This window comes from Zalophus californianus, chromosome 7, assembly GCF_009762305.2.
Source record: "Zalophus californianus isolate mZalCal1 chromosome 7, mZalCal1.pri.v2, whole genome shotgun sequence".
Classification (NCBI taxonomy): domain Eukaryota; kingdom Metazoa; phylum Chordata; class Mammalia; order Carnivora; family Otariidae; genus Zalophus; species Zalophus californianus.
The window spans coordinates 134,807,530-134,828,059 of NC_045601.1; the positions used below are offsets into that span (position 1 = coordinate 134,807,530).

The following is a 20,530-nucleotide window of genomic DNA, read 5'->3' on the forward strand; positions in this document are numbered from 1 at the left end:
ATTTGCAACGACATGGATGGAACTGGAGGGTGTTACGCTGAGTGAAATAAGTCAATCAGAGAAAGACATGTATCATATGACCTCACTGATAGGAGGAATTCTTAATCTCAGGAAACAAACTGAGGGTTGCTGGAGTGGGGGGGTGGGAGGGATGGGGTCGCTGGGTGATAGACATTGGGGAGGGTATGTGCTATGGTGAGCGCTGTGAATTGTGCAAGACTGTTGAATCACAGATCTGTACCTCTGAAACAAATAATGCAATATATGCTAAGAAAAAAAAGAAGCAGCAGATAGCAGGAGGGGAAGAATGAAGAGGGGGGGAATTGGAGGCGGAGACGAACCATGAGAGACGATGGACTCTGAAAAACAAACTGAGGGTTCTAGAGGGGAGGGGGTGGGGGGATGGGTTAGCCTGGTGATGGGTATTAAAGAGGGCACGTTCTGCGTGGAGCCCTGGGTGTTATAAAAAAAAACAATGAATCATGGAACACTACATCAAAAACTAATGATGTAATGTATGGTGATTAACACAACAATAAAAAAATTTAAAGGAAAAAAAAAAAGAATATCCAGCAAGGTTATTTCAGAATAGAAGGAGAGATAAAAGAGTTTCCTAGAGAAGGGAATTCATCATGACTAAAGCAACTTTATAAGAAATGTTAAAGGGAATTTTTTGAGTGGAAAGAAAAGGTCATAATCAGGAGTATGAAAACTATGACAGGAAAAAATTTCACAGGTAAATACAAACATAATAACAGTAGTAGATTATCACTTATAAAACCCTTACAGAGGTTAAAGCACAAAAGCAGTAAAATCAATTTAAAATCTGTAAAAAATCAGTTAAAGGATTCACAAACTAAAAGGATGTGAAATATGACATCATATACATAAAACACTGTGGGGGGAATTTAGTGCATTTATTAATTAATTTATTTTTCAGTAAAGGTAGTTACAATTTAATGATGAGCAACACAATCTCTTGCAACCTACATACACTGTATAATGCTTACATGGAATGAAACCAGTGTACTTAATTGGTATTTTAGACCCACACCCACACCCATCCACACACACACACATACCCACAGAACTAAAAAACCATCAAAAGTAGTCATTCTACATGTACTATGGTAACCCATTAAAAATGCAATTATACCATAGAACTAAAGTAATATGAACAGCACTACTTGATATGTAAGGTAAAGGTGATTTGTTCTAACACAGAGCTAAGCCTGTATCAGTCATTCTAATCATAATGGCTTGTAAAAGCATCGGGTTTCCAGTAGAGAAACTACTCTATGAAAATCAGTAAATCTGTCCAAAGTTTCACATCTGTAAAACCAGGATAAGGCTACAATGCTCTTGAAGTATGAACAAGTTATCCAAACAAAACAGTAAGATTCCCAGCCATAATGTAGATAGAAAGGTCTTCATGCAGCAGATGCTCTCACTCCTAGAAAGGTTCATGTGCATAATATAAAGTTAAGTTGCCCAAGAAGTAAACTGGAGAAGTTCGGTGAAGTTTCCATTGTGCCATGACTTTTAAACCTCAGGAATGGTGTGATCTATCAGGCTTTTCATAATCCTTGGTGCCATCCATTTAATAATATGTTCAAAGATAAAAGCAGGCATGATTGTAATAGTAACTACAGTCTCAGATGTTGACAGTATGTCGGTAATTTGACAGTCCTTCAGCCCAATGACATTCTGCCCGTTGAGTTTGCAGATGTTATGTTCTGTGAGAGGACCATTTCTGGCTGAAGAACTATCTTTCACTAGGGTATTATCTTTCCATTTTTAAAGGTAAAGCCAACATGTCTAGTACTATTCTTATGCATGGTAATTGTCCATTCAAAGGGCCTGTCACAAACAGTCATAGTAATCTTCTCTCCAAAACCCTGTTTGAGGACCTTGTGTGCTTTATTAGAGCTCCAGCCTGCACAGTTTTCCCCACTGATCTGGAATACTTGGTCCCCAAATCTCAGACCAACCAGTGAGGCTGGAGAATTTGCCTGGACCAGCTGAACAAATATACCATTATCTATTGATTTGAGCCTGAGCCCAATTTTTCCAACTTGATCCTTATACAAAATGACTTCACGAATCTCTTGCTTAATTTCTCCTCTACGAATTCCAGCAACGTTACCAGTTACAGGAGCCACCATATAGTTCATACTGGAAGGTCTTTCTACCAACCCCTGAACTGATGCTCCAGGGACCGAGGCCATATTTGCACGGATTTCTTCTTCATTTGAACTCAGGCGCATGTACTGGGAGAGCTCCAGATACAATTTAGGATAAAGATTTCCATCTTGAGAGATGGGAGCAGAAGCTTCAGACAAAATTGCTGGCTTGGCAGAGTTTGCAGAAAAGGCAGTTTGAGCCTGAATAACTTTGTCTACCTTCAGGTATTCAAGAAATGGGTACAGAGACATTTTTGCAGGATTTTTCTAGGCCACAAGGATCCGCTCACTGCTGCCACCTCCAGTAACTGGCCCAAATTTAGTGCCTTTTAGAATCGGTTCCGACTTAAGTGACCATCAAGTTAATACAGATTGTTATACACATAAGATGTTATATACGAGCCTAATGGTAACCACAAATCAAAACCTGTAATATATATGCAAAAACTAAAGAGAAAGGAATCCAAGCATATGACTAAAGAAAACCATCACAACACAAGGGAAGAGAGCAGGAGAAGAAGGGAATGGAGAAGAACTGCAAACACAACTATAAAACAAGTAACTAAATGCAATAAATACATACATACCTATCACTAATTACTTTGAATGTAAATGGATAAAATGCTCCAACTCAAAGACATAGGGTGACTGATGGATAAAAAAGCAGGACTCATCTATAGCTGCCTACAAGAGACTCATTTCAGACTGAAAGACATAAGCAGATTGAAAATGAAGGGGTGGGAAATCATTTACCATGCAGATGGAAGCAGAAAGAGAGCTGTAGTAGCAATACTTATATTGCACAAAATAGACTTTAAAATGAAATCTGTAACGACAGACAAAGAAGGAACTACACAATGATAAAGGGAACAATCAATCCAACAAGAGGCTACGACAATTGTAAATATTTATGCACTTAATATGAGAACACCTAAATACATAAAGCAACTATTAACAGACATAAAGGGAGAAACTGACAATAATACAATAACAGTAGGGGACATTAACACTCCACTTACATCAATGGACACATCACCCAGGCAGAAAATCAGCAAGGAAACAATGGCTTTGAATGTCACATTGGACCAGTTGGAACTAACAGATATATTCAGAATATTTCATCCAAAAATAGTGGAATACACATTCTTTTCAAGTGCACATGGAACATTCTGCAAAATGGATCACATGTTAGGCCAGAAAACAAATCTCAATAAATTAAAAAAGATTGAAATCATATCAATTATCTTTTCTGACCACAGTATGAACCTAGAAATCAGTTATAAGAAAAAAACCTGAAAAGAACACAAACACATGGGGGCTAAATAACATGCTACTAAACAAAGAATGGATCAACCAAAATATCAAAAAGGAAATAAAAAACTGCATGGAGGCAAATGAAAATGAAAACACAACAGTCCAAAATCTTGGAGACACAGCGAAGCTGTTCTAAGAGGGAAGATTATAGCAATATAGGCCTACCTCAAGCAGCAAGAAAAATCTCAAATAACCTAACCTTACCTCTAAAGGAGCTAAATAAAAGAAGAACAAATAAAGCCCAAAGACAGTAGAAGGAAGAAATCATAAAGATTAGAGCAGAAATAAATGGAATAGAGACCAAAATGACAATAGAACAGATCGATGAAACTAGGAGATGGTTCTTTGGAAAGACCAACAAAATTGATAAACCTTAGCCAGACTCATCGAGAGAGAGAGTGAAAGAGAGAGAGAGAGGTATGACTCAAATAAATAAAATCAGAAATAAAGGAGGAGAAAGAACTGACACCACAGAAATACAAAAGATTGTAAGAGAATATTATGAAAAATTACATGCCAATAAATTGGACAACCTAGAAGAAACAGATAAATTCCTAGAAACACATAATCTCCCAAAACTGAATCAGGAAGAAATAGAAAATTTGAACAGACTGATTACTAGCAGTGAAATTGAATCAGTAAAAAAAAACTCACAATAAACAAAAGGTCTGGATCAGATAACTTCACAGGTGAATTCTAACAAAACATTTAAAGAAGGGTTAATACCTATTCTTCTCAAACCATTCCAAAAAATAAAAGAGGAAGGATGGCTTCCCTATTCATTCTACAAGGCACATTACTATAATACCAAAACCAGATAAAGATACTATGAAAAAAGAAAACTACAGGCCAATATCCCCAATGAACATAGATGCAAAAATCCTCAATAAAATATTAGCAAACTGCATTAAATAATCATTAAAAAAACATTAAAAATCATCAATACTATCAAGTGGAATTTAGTTTAGGCTTGCAAGGGTGGTTCAGTATTTGCAAATCAACCAACATGATACATCACATTAACAAGAGAAAGGATAAAACCATATGATCATTGCAATAGATGCAGAAAAAAAGCATCTGACGAAGTACAACATCCATTCATGACATCCATTCATGACAGAAACTCTCAACAATATAGGTTTAGATTAGAGCAGATACCTCAACATAATAAAGATACCTCAAGATACCTTAGATTAGAGTGGATACCTCAACATAATAAAGACCATATATGAAAAACCCACAGCTAATATCATACTCAACGATAGAAAAACTGAGTGCTTTTCTTCTAAGATCAGGAACAAGACAAAGATATCCACTCTCACAACTTTTATTCAACATACAACTGGAAGTCCTAGCCACAGCAATCAGACAAGAAAAAGAAATAAAAGGCATCCAAATGGGTAAGGAAAAAAATAAAACTTTCACTATTCACAGATGACATGATAATAGACATAGAAAACCCTAAAGACGCCACCAAACAAACTACTAGAACTGATAAATTAATTCAGTAAAGTCTCAAGATGCAAAATTAATATACAGAAATCTGTTGCATTTCTATACACTATTAATGAAATAGCAGACAGAGAAATTAACAAAATAATCCCATTCACAATTTCAGCAAAAAGAATAAAATACCTAGGAATAAACTTAACCAAGGAGGTAAAAGACCTATACTCTGGAAACTATAAAACACTGATGAAAGAAATTGAACACGACACAAACAGAAAGATATTCCATGCTCATGGATTAGAAGAACCAATACTTATAAAATGTCCATACTACCAAAAGCAATCAACAGATTTAATGCAATCCCTATCAAAATAGCAACAACATTTTCCACAGAACTAGAACAAATAATTCTAAAATTTGTATGAAACCACAAAAGATCCCAAATAGTTAAAACAATCTTGGGAAAGAAGAACAAAGCTGAAAGTATCACAATCCCAGATTTCAAGATACATCACAAATCTGTAATAATCAAAATAGTATGGCACAAAAACTAGATATATAGATCAATAGAACAGAATAGAAAGCCCAGAAATAAACCCACACTAATATGGTCAACTAATCTTCGACAAAGGAGGCAAGAATATACCATGAGGAAAAGACCATCTCTTCAAAAAATGGTGCTGGGAAAACTGGACAGCTATACACAAAAGAATGAAACTGAACAACTTTCTTACACCGTACACAAAAATAAACTCAAAATGGATTAAAGGCCTAAATGTGAGACCTGAAACCACAAAAGCCCTAGAAGAAAACAGGCAGTAATTTCTTTGACATCAGCCATGGAAACATTTTTTTAGATATGTCTCCACTGGCAAGGGAAACAAAAGCAAAAATAAACTATTGGGATTACACCAAAATAAAAAGCTTTAGCACAGTGAAGGAAACCATCAACAAAATGACAAGACAACCTACTGAATGGGAGAAGATATTTGCAAATGCTACTTTTTTTTTCACTTTATTTACAATAGCCAAAATATGCAAGCAGCCCAAGTGGCCATCGATGAATGAATGACTAGAGAAGATGTGGTCTATATATACAACGCAATTTACTCAGCCGTAAAATGGAATGAGACGTTGCCATTTGCAACAACACGGATGGACCTAGGGAGTATTATGCTAAGTGAAACAAGCCAGTCAGAGAAAGACAAACACCATCTGATTTCCCTCATTTGTGGAATTTAAGAAACAAAACAAAGGAAAAAAAGAGACAAACAAACCAGACTCTTAAATACAGAGAATAAACTGATGGTTGCCGGAGGGAAGGTGCGTGGGCAGATGGGTGAAACAGATAAAGGGGATTAAGGGTAGACTTATTGTGATGAGCACTCAGAAATGTATAGAATTGTTATATCATTATACTTTATACCTGAAGCTAATATAATACTGTATGTTAAATGTACTTGAATAAAAAAATAAAATAAACACTGAAAAATAAAAAAGAACGTTCTGAGGCCCAGTTAGCACTTTCTGGTTATACAAGTGCAGGCAATGACAGCTATGCCATGACAACCACTGGGCTTCGGGTGCTGTAAGAGGCAGCTTCCGCAATACTAAAATGTGAGGGAAAAATGCATCTTATATTCAATGAAATACGGAATTCAACGACACACCCATTTCTGAAGACCTTAATGATTTTCATGTCTAACCAATTCTAACTTCCTTCTCTCTACTGTTGTGGAGTAGGTAAATTTTATTAACTATACCAATTCAAATATAGCACATGGAGTCAAGAAATCCTCTCATTCACATTCCTCCTAATGTTATTTGCACAATGATAATCATCTCATGAAAGTGAACTGCAGGGTTGATCATAAAATTGTTAAAATTTGCTAGTGATTTATTTTTTTAAGATTTTATTTATTTACTTGAGAGAGAGAGAGAGAGAATTAGAGACAGAGAACATGAGAGGGGGGAGGGTCAGAGGGAGAAGCAGACTCCCCACCGAGGAGGGAGCCCAATGCCATGTGGGACTCGATCCAGGGACTCCAGGATCATGACCTGAGCCAAAGGCAGTCGCCCAACCGACTGAGCCACCCATGCGCCCCTAAAATTTGTTAGTGATTTAAATACAACCAGTTGACAAAAAAAGAACCCTTTAATATTTAAATTCAAGCGGAACACGTGGCAATTATGTAGATTGCAATATTCTTCTCATTATCTCTTTAACTAGTAATTCGCTACTAAAGTGACTACTCATTAAATATATTTTTAAACCATTAAAATTTATTTCATTTTTCATTGCAGTAAAAGTCACATAAGATAAAATTTACCATTAAAGGGGCACAATTCAACAGCATTACATACATTCACAATGTTGTGCAACCACCACATCTGGTCCTAAAACATCGTCATCACCCTAAAAGGATATCTTGTACCTGTTAAGCAGTCTCCTCCCCATTTTCCATTGTCCCCGGCCCCTAGCAACCACTAATCTGCTCTCTCTTTCTATGGATTTTTCTCATTCTGGCTATTTCATATAAATGGAATCATAGGATATATGATCTTTTGTGTCTGGCTTCTTTCACTTAGCATGGTGTTTCTGAGGTTCATCCACATTGTAGCATGTGTCAGTACTTCATTTCTTTTTTTGGACTAATACCTAATATTCTATTACATGGATATACCACAGTTTGTTTATCCATTTATCGGGTGACAGACATTTGGCTTGTTTCTTTTGGCTCTTATGAATAGTGCTGCTATGAGCACTGCTTTTCAATTCTTTGCGGTATATACCCAGGGGTGGAATTGATGAATTATATAGTGATACTATGATTAACTTTTTGAGGAACCGATACATTGATTTCCATAAGGACCTATCATTTATATTCCAATCCGCAATGCAGAAGGGGTCCAATTTCTCCATGTCCTCACCAGCATCATTAAATATATTTTTGAAAACAGTTTTTCTGGAACTGTAAAACAGAGTTTGTCAAAGTTTAAATTTACAGACTTTTTTAAAGGTCGTTTGGACACACTGCTTAGATTTTGTGTTGGTGATGCACAGTTATCCAGTACTTCCCTGTACTCAGAGCACCTGGTTATTCTGGGAGCCATACGCACTTGACCTCACAGCTAGTTTTAAGGCTCCCTCCCCTTCTCCCTCCATGGTATAGAACCTTCCCATCTCTCATGGGCCTCTATTTCCCTCTTTGCCCTCGGCAGCACAGAGCCTTCCTCCTCACCCCCTAGTCTGAGTCATCTGCCAGCCAGGACAGGAAGCCCCAAGAGCAATCACAACCATCCCAAACGTCCCCTAGTCCAGGTTGATCCTCTCTAAAGAGACTCCCCACTGTCCCCACTGGACTGTACTGCTCTTCCGGGCCCCCGTCCAACCCTTTCCTGTTATGAAATCCTAACAGTTCTTCAATCAAGCAGCTCGCATATGTCTTACCAGAAATCTCGGGATCCTGGTGTGGTGAAAAGGACACTGCTTTAGGTGGCAGAACATCTGGGTTTCAGGCCATTCCTGCTATGTTCCTGCTAGGTACTGAATTGCCACAGTCGGATTACTTATCCTGCCTACGTCTCAAATTGGTAACATGGAGAGAATACCTTATTTTCCCAGGATATGATGACCTTAGACAACCACTGTAACTGAAAATAATTCTGTGATTATGATGTGAAAGGCTGCCCCATGGTGGGTTGAACAGTGGTTCTCAGAAGTAGAGATGTAACAAATGGGTAAAAATTTCCAAGGCATTTGGGAGATGACATTGGACGTTAAAAGAAATTCACCACTTACTGTTATGATCATTTCATAAAGTTCCCAAATTTTAGCAGAACAAAAAATCTCTGAATGAAAGTCAGTCCTTGGGTGCCTGGGTGGCTCAGATGGTTGAGTGTCTGCCTTCGGCTTAGGTCATGATCCCAGGATCCTGGGATCGAGTCCCGCATCGGGCTCCCTGCTCAGCGGGGAGCCTGCTTCTCCCTCTGCTTCTCTCTCTCTCTCTGTCTCTCATGAATAAATAAATAAAATCTTTAAAAAAAAGGTCAGTCCTTTAACTTCTTTTTTTTTTAATAAAGATTTTATTTATTTATTTGACAGAGAGAGACACAGCGAGAGAGGGAACACACGCAGGGGGAGCGGGAGAGGGAGAAGCAGGCTTCCCGCCAAACAGGATGCAGGGCTCGATCCCAGGACCCTGGGACCATGACCTGAGCCGAAGGCAGACGCTTAACGACTGAGCCACCCAGGCGCCCCAGTACTTTAACTTCAATGCACTGTTGCTGTGTGCATCAGCCCTATTTTTCTATTTCAAGGGAACCACTAGCTCAGAGGACAGACGCTCAGAGAAGCGGAAACCCAAGCTCTCCCCCACATCTCAACAGCTGCACTGTTTCTCATTTGTCTGTCTCCCTAGTTAGTTCTCTCGGTGTTCGGTGTTCCGCCCTCAAAGTTCTCGGTCCTGTGGGAGGGAGAGGACGCGCGGGAGGGGACCGAGCATTTTCGAAGCGTAAGTAGCGCCTGCGGCCACTAGAGGGCAGAGCTCAGGCTGAGGATGCGCTTTCCTGGGCGGCAGCGCCAGCCCCTCGCTGCAGCTCCCCGGCGGGTCGCCAGAAGGCGCTCCTGCTCGCAGAAGCTGCGGTCAGCTCCGCGGGCTCCGGGCAGTTAGTTCCTCCCTGGAGTGGGGGTGGAAATCTCCCTTGTTTCAGAGACCAGCTCGGGAGGGGCACCTTGGCTTCTCCGACATGCTGCCCTGCACCAGGAGCCCGGGAAGAGTTCTCCTTTTTCGGAATTAAAGTCTGTAACTTGAATTCATCATTAGCATGAAAACTATTTATGAAGTCCTTCATGAGCGTTGTACTCTTGTGAGCGTTGAACTAGAAAAGACTAACACATGCTGGCCCGTCAGGGTTGAGTGACCTATCGAAAAATGCTGGGGGAAATTCTCCTGCTGTCATTTTTTTTTCAGAGACAGCAGGGTGATACCCTTCCTTTCCCTTCTCTAAAATGATGGGCACGATATCCACTCTGGTATTTTCTTAGAATTCTTATATGCATGTTCTCATATTACCCTTAACTCTGTGAGGGAGGCATTATGGCTATCTCCATCTTACTATCACTTTAAAACTCAATCTCACGGTTTTGTTTTGTTTTTTTATCATTCAGTTTCTATTTTAACAATTGAAAATTTTCCAAAGTAACTTATGTTAAAAACATGAAATGCCACTAGAGAGCTTATCTTAAGAAGGAGCATTTCCTGCTCCACCCCTTCCCACACTCTCCCTGGTTCTGCAACTCAGAGGCAAACACTTGGATTCTTGTTAGCCTTTTCAGGATTTCTGATGGCCCCTGCCTATCTCTAAGGAATGTGCTTATGCTGTTATTTCTTGGTTTCTAGTCTAGATGTTAGCAATTGATTTAGCTTTTTTGAGGAAGTCTCTCATGATCCCTATTTTGATGATGAGCAGACCAGAGCTCAGGAGGTTTAAGGGGCTTGTCCAAGACCACAAAACCAAGAGCCCATGGAAATTAGGACCTGCATCTTCTAAGTTTAGAATCCATATCATTTCCACCACTGTGCCGTGGGGGTCACTTGAAAGATGCTAATTACCCTCCAGGGTCCTTAGCACTTGGCATTCAGGTACGGCAATTGATGTAATGTCTCCTTAAAACAGAGTTGCCAGATAGAATACAAGATGCCCAGTACATTTGAATTCCACGTAAAGAACAAATGTTTGTTAGGTGTAAGTGTGTCCCCAGAATTTTAAGGGATATACATGCTGAAATGTTATTTACACTTTTATTGGCTAAATCTGGCAAGCCTACCTTAAAACTAGGGATCTAGGCCTTCTACTTTGGTTTTAAAAGTCTAGGACTACAGATAGAGTGAGAGGTCTGTGATTAATCCATGACAAAGAATTTTTCTTAGACAAACAGACATTATTCATGATTTCCATACTGATTAAATACAAAACAGGCAAAACTTAAAAATACAGTGTTTAGGGATACAGACATATAAAGAAAAATTATAATGAAAAGAAATCAAATTAGTGACAAAATTCAGGAGAGGTGGGGGAGAATTAGTAACAAAATTCAGGAGAGGTGGCACAAAGGGGCTTCCAAGGTTGAGGTAAATTGATGGTGGAGCAATGGTGGTTATTTTTTGGTGTAATATATTTCTATGAGCTCTTCATAGGTATATATTATTAAACATAAAATGAAAGCTAGCCTAGATTCTGGAATGAGGGAGGCATAGGTTCTAATCCTAGCGTTAGCCCAGCTCGGCTTTAGTTTCTTCATCTATAGAATGGGAATACTACTACTTAATTGTCAGCACTGTTGTGTAGTTCAGAAATAACATATGTAAAGAGCACAGTGTACAACAGCATGTCCTTGGGAGACTTTATTATCGATTAAGTTCATGTGGGGTGAAAACCGGAAGACCATGACAAGGCTCCGCATCCCACTGGGTAAACTGTGGTTAGAAACTGCCTTACCCCCTGCTGCCTGTTGCATTCTTGCCTAAACTCCCTCTTTCATCAGCGTGTATTTAAGTTCTGAAGACATAGCCTGACACTTTACATTAAATTTTGGAGGCTAAAATACTTCTGAAAAAGGAATCTTAGCCCTTTAAGAAGTAGACTTGTGAGTGCATGAGAGGATGTTTGTAAATAGAAGGGTTAAAAAGAAAAGTCAATTCCCTGCTAATGTTAAGTACTGGCTTCAAAGCATGGGAGACACAGAGAGAGATCAATGAGGAAAAGTCTCTGATTGGAACAGGCAATCATTTGCTGTGGACATGCAAAAAGAGAAGTATTTTTCTTAATTGTATACTCTCAGAAGTCTTACCCCTGATATTAAACTTACTCCTCTGGGTGGAGAAATACATTTTTGGCAAAAATCTGAATTACTTTTTAAATTTCCAACTGTATACTTCCATATACCCTAATATACTGAAGTCTTTCTGGTTAAAAAAACAACAACAACAACTGTCCTTAACCTGAGATTTTTGCTTTAAGCCATGACTTAATGTTAAGTAGTCACTTCTTTTTTTTTAATCAGAGGAAGAGAACCTTCAAATTTAGAATGATAATTGAAATATTTTTCTTGTAAGTATTCAGAATTGACTGAAAAGAGGATTCACTATGTCAATTTAGCAGGAAGTATTCTACAAAAATTATTTTTATGCTTCTTGCATTGAGTTAAAATGCCTTGGGAGTAAAATATTCAAATTTACTAAAAATCCATTGATAAACCATTTCACCTTAAAAATGTTAATACTCAATGCTGCCAAAGATACAGTGAAGTGGGAATTCTTATAGTGGTATGTAAATTGGGACAATCCTCTGGAGAGCAGTTTGTTGGAATGTATTAAGAGCTCTAAAGACGTTTAGATTCTTTGACCTTATAATTCTACTAGGATTCTTTCCTTCAAGACTCTCAGAGACATGGCCTCAGTTAACAGGGACCTCCCTCTTCCCTTCCTCAGAGGCCTAGGTCCTACTTCACAGAATAGATGTGCATGCATATTTATCAAGTATTTCTGATAATGCTGAAAAAGTTATCTAAACGTTCATCAACGGGGATGATGGAGTAACTTATTGTGCGCTCATATTGTGGAGGATAAACCCATAAGAAGCATGTTGACCAAGATTTTTATGAAAAGAGAAAATGCTCACATTTATGTTATGTTAATGTTATGATAAATGAAAAAAGCAGTATGAAGTGGTACAAAATGATCTCAATGTAAAACATGTATCTATAAAAATATTGGAATAAATAAACCAAAATACTAACAAGTGGTAATTTTTAGATTGTGGGATTGTGATTTTTGTTTTCTCCTTTATGCTTTTCTCTATTTTCTAGATTTTCTACAATGAGCACTATTATCATTATACTAAAAAACAAGAAGATATTTAAAAAATTCCAAAGTGGTGGCATATTTTTATATTTGTTACATGAATTGACTCACAGAAAGAAAGAAATCTAATGACACAGGTAGGAAATATCATTTTCAGTTCCTCAAAGCAGGGATAAAATGGCATTTTCTCAGAAAGGATCTGTGCAGCTTACATTATTGTTAAATCATATCCCTTCGCTATATTTAGGAAACCCCAGCACATGGGTTAAACAAAAGGCCCATTTTCATATTGGTATATGAAATGGCACAAATCTCTAGTCCCTTGGGAGAGCATGCAATTTGTAATGCCTATTATTTTTATGTTATTAAACCCATCTCTGTTAATAAGATCTATAATTATTAAGCAGAAAGCATAATGAAGTTGGCTGATTACAGAGGGAGGAGAAGCCAAGTGTTTCAAACCCTCTGACATTTTCTGGTGATAGCCATTGAGTAGAGCACTGTTATTTTGAAGTAATTTTACTGAGAAAGGAATATGTTTACAGAACTTTAATTGATGAATTTATATTGCTTACGAGCTCTTAATTTCTGAATTTGGGCATTGAGCTCGCTCGCTCTCTGTTAAGAATTTCGTGGTGGGAATAGGGTAAAGCAGGAAGTCCATAGCCTAAAATAAGGGTGTGAAGTCAGACTTAAAGCCTGAGGTCTGGAAACCCTTCCACCATGCCTCCCCCTAGGAGAGCCTTTCACAGGCAGGGCCCTGTTTGGTGCTCAGTGGCCTCTGTTTGCCTTTTGTTGCTGGGTAGGACTCCCTCACATGAAGTAAATGATGACTTATGAAGTTTTGGTATTGATGCATTTGTATTTGTAGCGTAGTCTAACATTCCTGTTGCGTATAGAGAAGGGAAAGGCTCTATCTTGTAGTCTTAATCTCTTGGAGCTTTTTATTTTGAGATTAATCAAATCAACTATGTGCAGACCCTATGAGTTTCTTATTCCTTTACATAAAACTCATATGGAAAAAAAACGGGGTTCATGGGCTCTCTTCCCAAGTATTGGTAAAAGATCATTTCAGAATCAAATATATCTTACATCATGGCCCACAATAATCATCATTTTAAGCTACCATTAAATCTGGACCCCAAGAGTGAACATCTTAAAATTCCTTCTGAAAAGATAACCCATATTTCTGTCAGTTCTTCAGAGAAAATTTCACCCTGCTAAGCTTTAAAGTTTGAATCTAACAGCATGGAATTCTTTGCTGTTTTAATTTAATTATAGTTTATTGGACAAATATGCTCCCTGAGAGGCATTCCAGAGGATTTGGGGGAAAAACATAAAGCAAGGGTCATGTTTATGGAGATAAGCATGAGAGGAGGTTGGGACCCAGCCATGACATATATACGTTACTATAACCTATAGATAGGTATATATGTGAATTTCTGTTCATCAAGGGAAGTATTTTCAGAAAAAGTTGGGATTTAAATGCTGGCATTCTGTTATGTATTAAGCTAATGTCTCTTAGCTTCAAACCCATGCTTCTAATCTATTCTGCTTGATGATGCCATGGCTGCAAACCACTTTCCCTGCTTTCCCAGCCGGCTCCTTTAGGTTCTGCCGATCAGGCACCAGAGGGAGACTGCAAGGGTGGAGAAGAAAGAGAGGCGTGCTTTCCTGTTTGCTTCCTGTTTTTTGTCAGATCTGCACCCCAGTAGCAGCAGCTCCTTCCAGAAGCAGCAGTTGCTTCCAGTTTGCCGATTTTCTACACCTTGGAGAACCAGCCTTGTCATACGCTTGCGGAGACATGGCCTCGGTGAGCAGGGACCTCCGGCCCCTTCCTCACAGGTCTGCTTCCCAGCTCCCGGGGGACCCTCTCCCTAAGTTTCTGAGGTCTCCGCATCATCTGTATCGCTGCCCCTCCTCTGAGGTCAGAATTCCCATCTGTGAGACCCATTCTCCAAGCTTCTGAGTTCCAATAACCCTGACCTTTTTCTTTAGTTCCTCAGTCTTAGGGGTAGTAGCTGCATGCTGGGGATGCCACCTCTGTGCTACCGGTTTCCTTTTCTTGCCGTTTTGGTTCCCCAGGACCTGGCTAGCAATCCTTTATGTTACGTTTTCTCTGTTAGAATAACTGGTGTGATTTCTGTCTTCTTTCTGGAACCTGACTGATAGAGCTTCCTAAAACAGTAAGATTGGGGTCAGTGTTAATCCTCACTAAATGCATGGGACTCGTTGCTAAGTACTTCCTGTGGATAGGAGAAGAAAAAATTACTTCTTCATTTGTAGCTCAGAAGCCTTTTCCCAAAGTCCACTTGACTGGGCTATACAGAGAAATGAATTTACAGATACACATGTTTAATCACCTCCATAGGAACTGATTTTTAAAATACATATGCATATTTTTCTCCTCGCTTTCATAAGAACTTCTTTTAGAAATTCCCATTCCTATAAATCATGTAATGCATCCAAACATTCTGTAAGATTCCAATGACATGCTAAAAAAACTACGTTTGTGTCTCATTGGCTCCATCTTTAAGACAGAATTAAACAGAAAAAAATTTGAATATCTGTTGAATAAGTCAATACAAAGTAACAAATGATAAATCTATTATAAGTTAATGTAAATAAGATATTTAAAAAATAACTGACTATATTTTCCAGAACATGAAATACTTAGTCAGAAGAGTGGCAAGATTTTAAAATTTTGCAAATCTTTTCAATACCTGGCTTAATAGAAGACAGATGGACTCTCATATATGGCTCACATTCAATCTGTTGAGATATGTTGTTTTTGTGAAGTATGTGAAAAAAAATAGCCTCACATAGGTATAGTTTAAAATGGGAATAGCATTTTTCTAATACATATAAGTTGAAGTAAAATTAACATAGTGTTATATTAGTTTCAGGTGTATAATAATTCAACAAATGCTATCTATACATTACTCATTGCTCATCACAATAAGCACATTCTTAATCCCCTTTACCTATTTCACCCATCCCCCCACCCACCCCTCCTCTGGTAACCCTCAGTTTGTTCTTGGTATTTAAGTTTGGTTTTATTTGTGTATTTTTTTCTTAGTTTGTTTTGTTTCTTAAACTCCACATATGAGTGAAGTCATATGGTATTTGTCTTTCTCTGACCTACTTCACTTACTATTATACCCTCTAGGTCTATCCATGTTGTTGCAAATGGCGACATTTCATTCTTTTTTATGGCTGAGTAATATTCCATTATATATATATCTCACATCTTTATCCATTTATTTATTGATGGACACTTGGGTTGCTTCCATATCTTGGCTACTACAAATAATGCTGCAATAAACATAGGGGGCTTATATCTTTTTTTTAATTATGTTCAGTTAGCCACTTTTTATAGTACATAATTAGTTTTTGATGTAGTGTTCAATGATTCATTAGTTAAGTATAATACCCAGTGCTGGGGCGCCTGGGTGGCTCAGTCGTTAAGCGTCTGCCTTCGGCTCAGGTCATAATCCCAGGGTCCTGGGACTGAGCCCTGCATCGGGCTCCCTGCTTAGTGGGAAGCCTGCTTCTCCCTCTCCCACTCCCCCTGCTTGTGTTCTCTCTCTCGCTATGGCTCTCTCTGTCAAAAAATAAATATTTAAAAAAAATAACACCCAGGGCTTATCACAGCACATGCCCTCCTCAATACCCATCACCTGTTACCCCCTCCCCCCATCCTCCTCCCGTCTGAAACCTCCAGATTGTTTCTTGAGGTCCATAGTCTCTCATGGTTCACCTCCCTCTCTGATTTCTCCCCCTTTGGATTTCCTTCCCTTCCCCTACGGTCCTCCCTGCTATTGCTTATGTTCCACATATGAGTGAAACCGTATGATAACTGTCTTTCTCTGCTTAACTTATTTCACTTAATATAATCCCCTCCAGTTCCATCCACGTCGATGCAAATGGTGGGTATTCATCATTTCTGATGGCTGAATAATGTTGGTGGGAATGCAACCTGGTACAGCCACTCTGGAAAACAGTATGGAGGTTCAAGATGTTAAGAATAGAGCTACCCTACAATCCAGCAATTGCATTACTAGGTATCTACCCCGAAGACACAGATGTAGTGAAAAGAAGGGGCACATGCACCCCAATGTTCATAGCAGCAATGTCCACAATAGCCAAACTATGGAAGGAGCCGAGATGCCCTTCAATAGATGAATGGATAAAGAAGATGTGGCACATATACACAATGGAATATTATTCGGCTTATATCTTTTTGAATGTGTTTTTGTTTTCTTTGGGTAAATATCCAACAGTGGAATTATGGGATCATATGGTAATCCTATTTTTAATTTTCTGAGGAACCTCCATACTATTTTCCACAGTGGCTGCACCAATTTGCATTCTCACCAACAGTGCACAAGGGTTTCTTTTTCTCCACATCCTTCCCAACACCTGTTATTTCTTGTCTTTTTGATTCTAGCCATTCTGACAGGTGTACAGTGATCTCTCATGGTGGTTTGAATTTGCATTTCCATGATGTTAAGCATCTTTTCATGTGTCTGTGGGCCATTTATATGTCTTCTTTGGAAAAAATGTCTATTCAGGTTCTCTGCCCATTTTTAATCAGATTATTTGTGGGTTTTTGTGTGTTGAGTTGCGTAAGTTCTTTATATATTTTGGACATGAACCCCTTATCAGATATATAATTTGTAAATATCTTCTCCCACTCAATAAGTTGCCTTGTCATTTTGTTGATGGTTTCCTTTACTATTCAGAGGCCTCTTATTTTGCTGTAGTCAACTAGTTTATTTTTGCTTTTGTTTCTCTTGCCAGTGGAGACATATCTAGAAACATGTTTCTATGGCTGATGTCAAAGAAATTATCGCTATGTTTTCTTCTAAAAGTTTTATGGTTTCAGGTCTCACATTTAGGTCTTTAATCCATTTTGAGTTTACTTTTGTGTACAGTGAAAGAAAGTGGTCCAGTTTCATTCTTTTGCTTGTAGCTGTCCCGTTTTCCCAGCACCATTTGTTGAAGAGACTGTCTTTTCCTCATTGTATATTCTTGCCTCCTTTGTCGTAGATTAATTGACCATGTAAGTGTGGGTTTACTTCTGAGCTCTCTATTCTATTCGATGGATCTATGTATCTATTTTTGTGCTGGTACCATACTATTTTGATTACTACAGCTTTGTGGTGTATCTTGAAACCTGGGATTTTGATACTTTCAGCTTTGTTCTTCTTTCCCAAGATTGTTTTGGCTATTTGGGGTCTTTTGTGGTTCCATACAAATTTTAGGACTATTTGTTCTAGTTCTGTGGAAAATGTTGTTGCTATTTTGTTAGGGATTACATTAAATCTGCAGACTGCTTTCAGTAGTATGGACATTTTTTAACAATATTGGTTCTTCTAATCCATGAGCATGGAATATCTTTCCATTTGATTGTGTCATGTTCAATTTCTTTCATCGATGTTTTGTAGTTTCCAGAGTATAGGTCTTTTACCTCCTTGGTTAAGTTTATTCCTAGGTATTTTATTCTTTTTGCTGAAATTGTGAATGGGATTGTTTTGTTAATTTCTCTGCTACTTAATTATTGGTGTATTGAAATGCAACAGATTTCTGTACATTAATTTTGCATCTTGAGACTACTGAATTTATCAGTTCTAGTAGTTTTTTGGTGGAGTCTTTAGGGTTTTCTATGTCTAATATCATGTCATCTGCAAATAGTGAAAGTTTTATTTTTTCCTTACCCATTTGGTTGCCTTTTATTTCCTTTTCTTGTCTGATTGCTGTGGCTAGGACTTCCAGTTGTATGTTGAATAAAAGTGGCGAGAGTGGATATCTTTGTCTTGTTCCTGACCTTAGAAGAAAAGCTGTCAGTTTTTCACCATTGAGTATGATATCAGCTGTGGGTTTTGCATGGTCTTTATTTTTTTTTTTTTTAAGATTTTATTTACTCATTTGCGAGAGAGACAGAGAGAGAACAAGCAGGGGGGGAGGCAGAGGGAGAGGGAGAAGCAGACTCCCTGCTGAGCAAGGAGCCTGATGCGGGACTCGATCCCAGGACCCTGGGATCATGACCTGAGCCGAAGGCAGACGCTTAATTATCTGAGCCACCCAGGCGCCCTTGCATGGTCTTTATTAAGTTGAGGTATGTTCCCTCTAAACCTATATTATTGAGTTTTTTTTTTATCACAAATGGATGTTGTACTTTGTCTAATGCTTTTTCTGCACCTATTGAGATGATCATGTTTTTTTTTTCCCTTTCTCTTGTTAATGTGATGTATCACATTGACTGATTTGTGATTGTTGAACCACCCTTGCATCCCTAGAATAAATTCCATTTGATCATGGTGAATGATTTTCTGATGTATTGTTGTATGCGGTTTGCTAATATTTTGTTGATGATTTTACTTATGTTCATCGGATATACCGCCCTGTAGCTTTCATTTTTTGTAGTGTCTTTGTCTGGTTTTGGTATCAGGTTAATGCTGGACTTGTAGAATGAATTGGGAAGCTATCCTTCCTCTTCTATTTTTTGGAATAGTTTGAGAAGAATAGATCTTAACCCTTTTTTAAATGTTTGGTAGAATTCACCTGTGAAGCTATTTGATCCAGGCCTTCTGTTTGTTGAGAGTTTTTTTGATTACTGATTCAATTTCACTGCTAGTAATCAGTCTGTTCAAATTTTCTATTTCTTCCTGATTCAGTTTTGGAGGGTTATATGTTTCTATCCTTATAACCATTTCTTCTAGGTTGTCCAATTTATTGGCATATGATTTTTCATAATATTATCTTATAATCCTTTGTATTTCTGTGGTGTCAGTCATTTCTCCTCCTTTATTTCTGATTTTATTTATTTGAGTCATCTCTCTTTTTTCCTTGATGAACCGGGCTAAAGGTTTATCCATTATTTTGATCTTTTCAAAGAACCAGCTCCTGGTTTCATTGATCTTTTCTATTGTTGTTTTAGTCTGTCTTTCATTTATTTCTGCTCTAATCTTTATTATTTCCTTCCACCTATGGCTTTGGGCTTTGTTTGTTTTTCTTGTCCTAGCTCCTTTAGGTGTAAGGTTAGGTTATTTATTTGATTTGTGGTTACCATTAGGTTCATACACAATATTTTATGTGTATAACAGCCTATATTCATTTGATGGTGGCTTATATTTGAACCCATTTTAAAGGCACCCAATTTTTACTTCCCCCATTTATGTATAGATCTATAGTTTGAAATGGGTATAGTATTTTACTAATTTTCAAGTAATTGTGGATATTCTTTTTTACTATTACACAAAAACTTGGGAAAAGATAGTTTTTTTAAAGTGATAGTTTCTTTTTTTTTTTTTAAAGATTTTATTTATTTATTTGAGAGAGAGAGAATGAGAGATAGAGAGCATGAGAGGGAAGAGGGTCAGAGGGAGAAGCAGACTCCCCGCTGAGCAGGGAGCCCGATGTGGGACTTGATCCCGGGACTCCGGGATCATGACCTGAGCCAAAGGCAGTCGCTTAACCAACTGAGCCACCCAGGCGCCCTTCTTTTTTTTTTTTTTTTTTAAAGATTTTATTTATTTATTTGACAGAGAGAGAGACAGTGAGAGGGGGAACACAAGCAGGGGGAGTGGGAGAGGGAGAAGCAGGCTTCCCAACCAAGCAGGGAGCCCAATGTGGGACTCAATCCCAGGATCCCAGGATCATGACCTGAGCTGAAGGCAGATGCTTAAGGACTGAGCCACCCAGGTGCCCCTAAAG

At 38.2% G+C, this 20,530-nt stretch overlaps 1 pseudogene; it reads right to left on the reverse strand.

Moving 5' to 3' along the window:
- Positions 1-1,542: 1,542 nt before the first annotated feature.
- On the reverse strand, positions 1,543-2,459 carry LOC113927537 (annotated as a pseudogene).
- Positions 2,460-20,530: the final 18,071 nt, after the last annotated feature.